Consider the following 12,574-nt stretch of genomic DNA (forward strand, 5'->3'; position numbering starts at 1 on the left):
TCAATCAATCATTCATAAACATAAATCAAACATTGTAACATATTGTTGATTTTATGACTAAACCGTATACTTATTTTTCTCTAGACCTCACGGTTGCTTCTCTCTTTAATGAACTGTAATTTATTTTATCTATTTTTCATTTCACATTTGTCACATGACCCCTGTGTGTTTTTTTTTATTGTTGTGGGACTTTGCTGTGTTAGCACTGTGTATAAGAAAAGTAATCCCTTTTGCGAAGGCATTTGAACCCTTTAATGAATTAAAACTATGTTGAATGAGAAACTTAGTTGAACTTTTATTTTGGAGTTGATACCTACAGAAGGCCGGGATTCAATCAAATCCGCCATAGCAAATTTTGCAGTGTCTTAGATTTTAAACTTCACACCAGGCTACCTGTGCGAGGAAGCTACCTGGTAGTAGTTGTGGTTTTTTAAAAGTATCAACCAGTACCCAAAACCTTTTTTCTTAATGCTATTTTAAATGTGTAAATGATACTGCAGCATATTTTCCATAAGGGAACCAGAAAGTCAGTAGTGTATTGGATTTTTTTTAACCATAGGTAAAAGAGCTACTGCATATATACCACAATGTGTGTTTGATTGATTTGAGCCTAGCCTAGCCTACTTCTGTTTGTATGCCTCATTTATCTTGTACTGGACCAATTTGTCCTGCATCCCTACCTCGGGCAACCTTGTAATTCAAACCCCAGACTAATATAACTGGGATGGAACCAAAGTGTTGGTCGGTGTTTCATGTGGGACTCTAATTAATGTTGGACAGATAAAAGGTATAAAACAAAGATTATGTATTATATTGATAACGTAGTCGAGTGACCGCTTTAACACTGGAAATACATGTCCTCAAAAATGGGAGGCAGACGGAAGGAGGCAGATCAGGTGGGACACCATTCTTGCCAATGAGAAGGCAGATATGCATGTGAACAACAGGCAAAAATATTTTTTTCCAAAGATGCCGAAATGGCACGTGCGTCCACCTACACTTAGTATACAAAACATTTAGAACACCTGCTATTTCAATGACATAAACTGACCAGGTGAATCCAGGTGAAAGCTATGATCCCTTATTGATGTCACTTGTTAAATCCAATTTAATCAGTGTAGATGAAGGCGAGGAGACTGGTTTAAGAAGGATTTTTAAACCTTGAGACATGGATTGTGTATGTGTGCCATTCAGAAGGTGAATGGGCAAGAAAGAAACTGTAAGTACCTTTGAACGGGGTATGGTAATAGGTGTCTCCAATGTAGAAAATAGTAAAAATAAAGAAAATCCCTTAAATGAGAAGGTGTGTCCAAATGTTTGACTGGTACTGTGTGTGTGTGTATATATATATATATATATATATATATATATATATATATATATATATATATATATATATATATATATATATATATATATATATATATATATATATATATATATATATATATATATATATATATACAGTATATCACAAAAGTGAGTACACCCCTCACATTTTTGTAAATATTTGAGTATAAATTACACTTTCCTACAATGTAAAGTTGTGAGTTTCCAGCTTGTGTAAATTTGCTGTCCCCTCAAAATAACTCAACACACAGCCATTAATATCTAAACCGCTGGCAACAAGTGAGTACACCCCTAAGTGAAAATGTCCAAATTGGGCCCAATTAGCCATTTTCCCTCCCCGGTGTCATGTTACTCGTTAGTGTTACAAGGTCTCAGGTGTGAATGGGGAGCAGGTGTGTATATTTCTTGAGTTTAGGGGGCAGGATTTTCGTTTTTGACTAAAAAACATACCCATTTGAAACTGCCTATTTCTCAGGCCCAGAAACTGGAATATGCATATAATTGTCAGATTAGGATAGAAAACACTCTAAAGTTTCCAAGAACTTATATTGCAGGCAAAAACCTGAGAAAAATCAAACCAGGAAGTGCTGTTTTTCCTGAAAGCTCTCTGTTCCGTTGGATGCCTTGCCTCCATGTAAAGGGATATCAACCAGATTCCTTTTCCTATGGCTTCCTCAAGGTGTCAACAGTCTTTAGACATAGTTTCAGGCTTTTATTTTGAAAAATGAGTGAGAAAGATAACATCGCGTCAGTGGATAGCTGGGTGTTCGCAGAGTTTTGCTTGCGTAACAGAGTGGGGCAGCCATTGTCTCTCCCTCTCCTATTGAAAAAGCGACTGTCCCGGTTGATATATTATTGATTATATATTTTAAAAACAACCTGAGGATTGATTATAAAAAACGTTTGACATGTTTCTGTGGAAATTATAGGCAATTAGCAATAAAGGAGTGGTTCACACCCAATAAAGGAGTGGTTCTGCAGGTGGTGACCACAGACCACTTCTCAGTTCCTATGCTTCCTGGCTGATGTTTTGGTCACTTTTGAATGCTGGCGGTGCTTTCACTCTAGTGGTAGCATGAGACGGAGTCTACAACCCACACAAGTGGCTCAGGTAGTGCAGCTCATCCAGGATGGAACATCAATGCGAGCCGTGGCAAGAAGGTTTGCTGTGTCTGTCAGCGTAGTGTCCAGAGCATGGAGGCGCTACCAGGAGACAGGCCAGTACATCAGCAGACGTGGAGGAGGCCGTAGGAGGGCAACAACCCAGCAGCAGGACCGCTACCTCCGCCGTTGTGCAAGGAGGAGCAGGAGGAGCACTGCCAGAGCCCTGCAAAATGACCTCCAGCAGGCCACAAATGTGCATGTGTCTGTTCAAACGATCAAAAACAGACTCCATGAGGGTGGTATGAGGGCCCGACATCCACAGGTGGGGGTTGTGCTTACAGCCCAACACCGTGCAGGATGTTTGGCATTTGCCGGAGAACACCAAGATTGGCAAATCGCCACTGGCACCCTGTGCTCTTCACAGATTAAAGCAGGTTCACACTGAGCACATGTGCCAGAGTCTGGAGACGCCGTGGAGAACGTTCTGCTGCCTGCAACATCCTCCAGCATGACCGGTTTGGCAATGGGTCAGTCATGGTGTGGGAGGGCATTTCTTTGGGGGGCCTCCATGTGCTCGCCAGAGTACATGACTGCCATTAGGTACCGAGATGAGATCCTCAGACCCCTTGTGAGACCATATGCTGGTGCAGTTGGCCCTGGGTTCCTCCTAATGCAAGACAATGCTAGACCTCATGTGGCTGGAGTGGGTCAGCAATTCCTGCAAGAGGAAGGCATTGATGATATGGACTGGCCCGCCCGTTCCCCAGACCTGAATCCAATTGAGCACATCTGGGACATCATGTCTCACTCCATCCACCAACGTCACGTTGCACCACAGACTGTCCAGGAGTTGGCGGATGCTTTAGTCCAGGTCTGGGAGGAGATCCCTCAGGAGATCATCCGCCACCTCATCAGGAGCATGCCCAGGCGTTGTAGGGAGGTCATACAGGCACATGGAGGCCACACACACTACGGAGCCTCATTTTGACTTGTTTTAAGGACATTACATCAAAGTTGGATCAGCCTGTAGTGTGGTTTTTCACTTTCATTTTGAGTGTGACTCCAAATCCAGACCTCCATGGGTTGATACATTTGATTTCCATTGATAATTTTTGTGTGATGTAAAGAATAAAGTAGTTACTAAGAATATTTCATTCATTTAGATCTAGGATGTGTTATTTTAGTGTTCCCTTTATTTTTTGAGCAGTGTATATACACACACAGTTCTTTCACCTAAATATACACTACCGTTCAAAAGTTTGGGGTACTGTATATACTGACTCTCATGAAGACCGCCACAGGAAAGAAAGACCCAGAGTTACCTCTGCTGCAGAGGATAGGTTCATAAGAGTTACCTGCCTCAGAAATTGCAGCCCAAATAAATCTTCAAAGTTCAAGTAACAGACACATCTCAACATCAACTGTTCAGAGGAGCTTGTGGGAATCAGGCCGACATGGTTGAATTGCTGCAAATAAACCACTATTAAAGGACACCAATAATAAGAAGAGACTTGTTTGGGCCAAGTAACACAAGCAATGGACTGGTGGAAATCTGTCCTTTGGTCTGATGAGTCTGATGAGTTGATTTTTGGTCCAACCGCCGACGCAAAGTAGGTGAACAGATGATCTCTACATGTGTGGTTCCCACTGTGAAGCATAGAGCCCAGGAGTGGTAAGGCAGCAGCTACTCTTCCAGGGCTCTGGCAACATTAAGGCAGTTGTACAATTTTAAAAACATTACAATACATTAATTACAGAATTCACAACACACTAAGTGTGTGCCCTCAGGCCCATACTCCAGTACCACATATCTACAACACAAAATCCATATGTACGTGTGTATGTATAGTGTGTATGTTATCATGTGTGTATGCATGTGTCTGTGCCTATGTTTGTGTTACTTCACAGTCCCCGCTGTTTCATAAGGTGTATTTTTACCTGCTTTTTGAATCTGATTCTACTGTTTGCATCTCGCTACCACTTTGAGCCATGAGAGATTGACATGCATGTCATTAATGTTAGCTCTCCGTGTACTTTTAAGGGCCAGCCGTGCTGCCCTGTTTTGAGCCAACTGCAATTTTCCCCAAGTCCCTCTTTGTGGCACCTGGCCACACTGTACAGTAGTCCAGGTGCGACAACCAGGGCTTGTAGGACCAGCCTTGTTGATAGTGTTGTTAAGAAGGTAGAGCAACACTTTATTATGGACAGACTTCCCCTGTTGAATCAATATGTTTTGACCATGACAGTTTTACAATCCAGGGTTACTCCAAGCAGTTTAGTCACCTCAACTTGCTTCATTTCCACATTGTTCATTACAAGATGTAGTTGAGGGTTATTTGGATGATTTGTTCCAAATACAATGCTTTTAGTTTTGGAAATATTTAGGACTAACATTCCTTCCTACCCATTCTGAAACTAACTGCAGCTCTTTGTTAAGTGTTGCAGTCGCTGTAGTAGCTGACGTGTATAGTGTTGAGTCCTCCGCATACATGGGCACACTGGCCTTACTCAAAGCCAGTGGCATGTCATTAGTAAAGATTTAAAAAATCAAGGGGCCTAAACATCTACCCTGGGGAATTGCTTCTACTGTGTTCTGTTAGACAAGTAACTCTTTATCCACACTATAGCAGGGGGTGTAAAGCCATAACACATATGTTTTACCAGCAGCAGACTATCATCGATAATGTCAAGCAAGACAGCCCCCACAATCATTTTTTCATCAATTCCTCTTAGCTAGTCATCAGTCATTTGTGTAAGTTCTGTGCTTGTTGAGTGTCCTTCCCTATATGCATGCTGAAAGTCTGTTTTCAATTTGTTTACTGTGAAATAGCATTGTATCTGGTCAAACACAATTTTTTCCAGAAGTTTACTAAGGGTTGGTAACAGGCTGATTGGTTGGCTATTTAAGCCAGTAAAGGGGGCTTTACTATTCTTAGGTAGCGGAATGGCTTTAGCTTCCCTCGAGGCCTGAGGGCACACATTTTATAGTAGGCTTAAATTGAAGATGTGGCAATATCGTACGCTATTATTTCCATCCAGATTGTCAGATCCCGGTGGCTTGTCATTGTTGATAGACAACAATCATTTTTTCACCTCTTCCACACGGACTTTACAGATTTCAAAAGTACAATTCCTGTCTTTCATAATTTGGTCAGATATACTTAAATGTGTAGTGTCAGCGTTTGTTGCTGGCATTTCATCCCTAAGTTTGTTTATCTTGCCAAGGAAAAAGTGATTAAAGTAGTTGGCAATATCAGTTGGGTTTTATGATAAATGAGTCATCTGATTCAATGAATGATGGAGCCAAGTTGGCCCTTTTCCCCAAAATGTAATTTAAGGTGCTCCAAAGCTTTATTTAAGAAATATCTTTGCCAATCAGTTGGTCTGACAGGCTTATTTGCCATACCTTTTGCCTCATCCCTCTCAACCATAACATAACCATAACCATAATCAAAGAGGATTTAAGAGTTTTTACAGATCATTTTCTTAATGGGTGTGTGCTTATTAGTAACTAGAATAAGCTATTTCATAAACGTGTCAAGTGCAGTGTCTGGTTGCTCCTCATTACACACCACAGAACAGTAAATATTCTTTACATCACCATCATATGAATCACTACAAAACGTATTGTATGACCTCTTATACACTATATTAGGCCCAGCCTTTGGAATTTTGGTTTTCCTAGATATGGCTATTATAATGTGATCACGGCATCCTATGGATTTGGATACTACTTTAAAGCACATTTCTGCAGCATTAGTAAAGCTGTGATCAATACATGTTGATGATTTCATTCCTGTGCTGTTTGTAAATACCCTGGTCGGTAGACTGACAACCTGAACCAGGTTGCAGGCACTACAGTTTTAAGGTTTTTCTTGAGTAGGCAGCTTGATGAGAGCCAGTCAATATTTAAATCATGCAGAAAATATACCTCACTGTTGATATCACATAAACTCAGTAAAAAAGAAACGTCCCTTTTTCAGGACCCTGTCTTTCAAAAATAATTCATAAAAATCCAAATAACTTCACATATCTTCATTGTTAAAGGTTTAAACACTGTTTCCCATGCTTGTTCAACGAACAATAAACAATTAATGAACATGCACCTGTGGAACGGTCGTCAAGACACTAACAGCTTACAGACGATAGGCAATTAAGGTCACAGTTATGAAAACTTAGGACACTAAAGAGGCCTTTCTACTGACTCTGAAAAACACCAACAGAAAGATTCCCAGGGTCCCTGCTCATCTGCGTGAACGTCCCTTAGGCATGCTGCAATGAGGCAGATGTGGCCAGGGCAATAAATTGCAATGTCCGTACTAAGACAGAGCTACAGGGAGACAGGACGGACAGCTGATCGTCCTCGCGGTGGCAGACCACGTGTAACAACACCTGCACAGGATCGGTACATCCGAACATCACACCTGCGGGATAGGTACAGGATGGCAACAACTGCCCGAGTTACACCAGGAACGCACAATCCCTCCATCGGTGCTCAGACTATCCACAGTAGGCTGAGAGAGGCTGGACTGAGGGCTTGTAGGCCTGTTGTAAGGCAGGTCCTCACCAGACATCCCTGACAACCAGGTCGCTTATGGGCAGAAACCCACTGTCGCTGGACCAGACAGGACTGGAAAAAAGTGCTCTTCACTGACGATTCACGGTTTTGTCTCACCAGGGGTGATGGTCGGATTCGGGTTTATCGTCGAAGGAATGAGCGTTACACCGAGGTCTGTACTCTGGAGCGGGATCGATTTGGAGGTCCCGCTCAGCCCGTCATGGTCTGGGGCGATGTGTCACAGCATCATCGGATTGAGCTTGTCATTGCAGGCAATCTCAACACTGTGCGTTATAGGGAAGACATCCTCCTCCCTCATGTGGTACCCTTCCTGCAGGCTCATCCTGACATGACCCTCCAGCATGACATGCCACCAGCCATACTGCTCGTTCTGTGCGTGATTTCCTGCAAGACAGGACTGTCAGTGTTCTGACATGGCTAGCGAAGAGCCCGGATCTCAATCCCATTGAGCACATCTGGGACCTGTTGGAATGGAGGGTGAGGGCTAGGGCCATTCCCCCCAGAAATATCCGGGAACTTGCAGGTCCCTTGGTGGAAGAGTGGCAACATCTCAGGGCAAGAACTGGCAAATCTGGTGCAGTCCATGAGGAGGAGATGCACTGCAGTACTTAACGCAGCTGGTGGCCACACCAAATACTGACTGTTACTTTGATTTTGACCGCCCCTTTGTTCAGGGACACATTATTCCATTTCTGTTAGTCACATGTCTGTGGAACTTGTTCAGTTTGTCTCAGTTGTTGATTCTTATGTTCATACAAATATTTACACGTTAAGTTTTCTGAAAATCAACACAGTTGACAGTGAAAGAATGTTTATTTTTTTGCTGAGTTTAGATATAGGAATGCGCTACCAAAATCAACAAATTGCGGGAAACCACACAATCACGCATTCTCAGTATGTGAAAATAGAATGTTTAAGACACCATATATACAAAAGTATGTGGACACCCCTTCAAATGAGTGGATTTGGTTATTTCAGTCACATCCGTTGCTGACAGGTGTATAAAATTGAGCACACAGCCATGCAATCTCCATAGGAAAACATTGGTATGAAATGGGATTCCTTGGCCGAGCAGTGGCACACAAACCGAAGATCACCATGCGCAATGCCACGCATCGGCTGGAGGAGGAATAATGGTCTGGGGCTGTTTTTCATGGTTTGGTCTAGTCTCCTTAGTTCCGGTGAAGCGAAATCTTAACGCTACAGCATAAAATTACATTCTAGGCAATTCTGTGGTTCCAACTTTGTGCCAACAGTTTGGGGAAGGCCTTTTCCTGTTTCAGCATGACAATGCCCCTGTGCACAAAGCCAGGTCCATACAGAAATGGTCCATACAGAAACCCCATCAAACACCTTTGGGATGAATTGGAATGCCGGCTGCGAGCTAGGCCAAATAGCCCAACATCCGTGCCCGACGGCACTAATGCGGCTGAATGGAAGCAAGTCCCTGCAGTAATGTTCCAACATCTACCTGTTATAGACCCCCCTCAGCTCCCAGCTGTGCCGTGGACACCATATGTGAATTGATTGCCCCCCATCTATCTTCAGAGTTGGTTCTGTTAGGTGATATTATCCTGACCAAATTGCCCTCCAAATACACCTCTGCTGTTTTCAATCAGGATCTCAGCGATCACTGCCTCATTGCCGGCGTCCGCTGTGGGTCCGCGGTCAAACAACCACCACTCAACAATGTCAAACGCTCCCTCCCTAAAACACTTCTGCGAGCAGGCCTTTCTAATCGACCTGGCCCGGGTATCCTGGAAGGATATTGACCTCACCCGTAAGTCGAGGATGCCTGGTCGTTATTTAAAAGTAATAAAAGTAACAAGCATTCCCCATTCAAAAAATGTAGAACTTAGAACAGATATAGCCCTTGGTTCACTCCAGACTTGACTGCCCTCGACCAGCACAAAAACATCCTGTGGCGGACTGCACTAGCATCGAATAGTCCCCGCGATAAGCAACTTTTCAGGGAAGTCAGGAACCAATACACACAGTCAGTCAGGAAAGCAAAGGCTAGCGTTTTCAAACAGAAATTTGCATCCTGTAGCTCTAACTCAAACGTTTAGGGACACTGTAAAGTCCATGGAGAATAAGAGCACCTCCTCCAAGCTGCCCACTGCATTGAGGCTAGGAAACACTGTCACCACTGAAAATTCCATGAATAATCAAGAATTTCCATAAGCATTTCTCCATGGCTGGCCATGCTTTCCTCCTGGCTACACCAACCCCGGCCAATAGCTCCGCACCCCCCGCAGCTACTTGCCCAAGCTTTCCCAGCTTCTCCATCACTCAAATTCAGAAAGCAGATGTTCTGAAAGAGCTGCAAAACCTGGACCTGTACAAATCAGCTGGGCTAGACAATCTGGTTCCTCTCTTTCTAAAATTAACCTCCGCCATTGTTGCAACCCCTATTACCAGTTTGTTCAACCTCTCTTTCGTATCGTCCGAGATCCCTAAATATTGGAAAGCTGCGGAGATCATCCCCATCTTCAAAGGGGATGACACTCTAGACCCAAACTGTTATAGACCTATATCCATCCTGCCCTGCCCTGCCTTTCTAAAGTCTTCAAAGGCCAAGTTAATAAACAGATCACCGACCATTTCAAATCCCACTGTACCTTCTCCGCTGTGCCATCCAGTTTCCGAGCTGGTCAAGGGTGCACCTCAGCCACGTTTAAGGTACTAAACGATATCATAACCGCCATCGATAAGACAGTGCTGTGCAGCCGTCTTCATCGACCAAGGCTTGGCCAAGCTTTTCGACTCTGTCAATCACTGTATTCTTATCGGCAGCCTTTCTCAAATGACTGCCTCGCCTGGTTCACCAACTAGTTCTCAAATCGGAGGGACTGTTGTCTGGACCTCTGGCAGTCTTTATGGGGGTACCACATGGCTCAATTCCCGGGCAGACTCTTTTCTCTGTATGTATCAACGATGTCGCTTTTGCTGCGGGTGAAACCCTGATCCACCTCTACGCAGACAACACCATTCTGTATACATCCCTTCTTTGGACACTGTGTTAACAAACCTCCCGGGTGGCGCAGTGGTTAAGGGCGCTACCGATCCTTCGGCGACGTCATTTACAAAATAGCCTCCAACACTCTACTTAGCAAACTGGATGCAGACTATTACAGTGCCATCTGTTTTGTCACCAATGCTCCATATACCACCCACCACTGCGACCTGTTTTATGGATCAAGCCTTAGCAGTCATTCTGATCTCATATCCAATAACCAGTGCTCTCGTTTATGTTGCTGTCCAGCGGTTCTAAATTTGCGATGCACCCACCCGACTGTCCACGTTTTTATGTGCAATGGTCTTTTGAGTTGAACATTTGGTGTGGGTATTTTTTTATTTAATTTATATATGTTACAGCACTTTGGTTTCAATAACAAATATATTGAAATGGAACCAAATTATCTGTTTGTGTTAAGCCTATTTAAATCGGATAGATGGTCTACTACGGTATTGTTTGTATTTGATAGTCTGCCTGTAACCAGCCTGAGTATTCCTATTGTATTCAGAGTAGAGAAATTAATCAAATTGGAAAGCAGCTATTATCAGGCTGGTTAATGCGATGCATGTCTGTTGAATTTGGAAAATTTCACCCGCACTCGGCCCCGCCCCACCTACTCAGTCAATCAGGTGTTGCGGACGTGGAAAACTGCATACTTTGAATAAATGGTATGTGCTAAATAGTATGCGACGATGAGTATATAGAATGCAGTTTAAGTATGTAGTACGCTAGTATGGGTATTCAGACACATTTTTTAAAACTTTTAAACTTGGGCATAACAGAGATGCTAGTTTTAGGTCCCAAGAAACAAAGAGATCTGCTGTTGGATCAGACAATTAATATTGATGGTTGTACAGTCTCCTCAAATAAAACTGTGAAGGACCTCGGCGTTACACTGGACCCTGATCTCTCTTTTGACGAACATATCAAGAATATTTCAAAGACAGCTTTTTTCCATCTTCGTAACATTGCAAAAACCTGAAGCTTTTTGTTAAAAAAATTATGCATAAACGCTAATCCATGCTTTTGTCACTTCTGGGTTAGACTACTGCAATCCGCTACTCTCAGGCTCCCCAGATAAATCACTAAATAAGCTTAATTTAGTGCTAAACACGGCTACTAGAATCCTGTCTAGAACTTCAAAAATGAATCATATTACTCCAGTGCTAGCCTCTCTACATTGGCTTCCTGTTAAACTAGGGCTGATTTTAAGTTTTACTGCTAACCTACAAAGCATTACATGGGCTTGTTACTACCTATCTCTCCGATTTGGTCCTGCCGTACATACCTACACGTACCCTACGGTTACAAGACGCAGGCCTCCTTATTGTCCCTAAGCAAACAGCTGGAGGCAGGGCTTTCTCCTATAGAGCTCAATTTTTATGGAATGATCTGCCTTTGCAGACTCATTCTCAACCTTTAAGTCTTTACTGAAGACTCATCTCTTCAGTAGGTTCTATGATTGAGTGTAGTCTGGCCCAGGGGCGCAAAGGTGAATGGCAAGGTACTGGAGCAACGAACTGCCCTTGCTGTCGCTCTCCAGAGATTCTCTGCCTCTGACCCTATTACAGGGGCTGGGTCACTGGCTTACTAGTGCTCTTCCATGCCGTCCCTAGGAGGGGTGCGTCACTTGAGTGGGTTGAATCAAAGACGTGATCTTCCTGTCCGGTTTTGCGCCACCTTGGGTTTGTGCGGTGGAGAAGATTTTCATGGGCTATACCCCTCTAGTGGTGTGGGAGCTGTGCTTTGACAAAGTGGGTGGTGTTATATCCTGCCTGGTTGGCCCTGTCCGGGGGTATCGTTGGAAGGGGCCACAGCGTCCCCCGACCCACCCGTCTCAGTTTCCAGTATCTATGCTGCAATAGTCTATGTGCCGGGGGACAAGGTTCAGTCTGTTATATCTGGTGTAATTCTCCTGTCTTGTGAATTTAAGTATGCTCGCTCTAATTCGCTCTCTCCCTCCCCTCCCAGAGGACCTGAGCCCTAGGATCATGCCTCAGGACCTCCTGGCCTGATCAAATCAAATGTATTTATACAGCCCTTCTTACATCAGCTGATATCTCAAAGTGCTGTACAGAAACCCAGCCTAAAACCCCAAACAGCAAGCAATGCAGGTGTAGAAGCACGGTGGCTAGGAAAAACTCCCTAGAAAGACCAAAACCTAAGAAGAAACCTAGAGAGGAACCAGGCTATGAGGGGTGGCCAGTCCTCATCTGGCTGTGCCGGGTTGAGATTATAACAGAACATGGCCAAGATTTTAAAATTTCATAAATGACCAGCATGGTCAAAAAATCAGTAGTTGTCGAGGGTGCAGCAAGTCAGCACCTCAGGAGTAAATGTCAGTTGGATGAATCCTGATGAATCCTGGCTGTCCCCAGTCCACCTGGTCACCCTGCTGCTACAATTTCAACGGTTCTGCCATGCGGCTAGGGAACCCTGACCTGTTCACTGGACGTGCTACCTTATCCCAGACCTGCTGTTTTTAACTCTCTCTCTCTCTCTACCGCACCTGCTGTCTTGAC

The sequence above is a fragment of the Oncorhynchus mykiss genome, chromosome 16 (genome assembly GCF_057628025.1).
Source record: "Oncorhynchus mykiss isolate SJ-2025 chromosome 16, ASM5762802v1, whole genome shotgun sequence".
Classification (NCBI taxonomy): domain Eukaryota; kingdom Metazoa; phylum Chordata; class Actinopteri; order Salmoniformes; family Salmonidae; genus Oncorhynchus; species Oncorhynchus mykiss.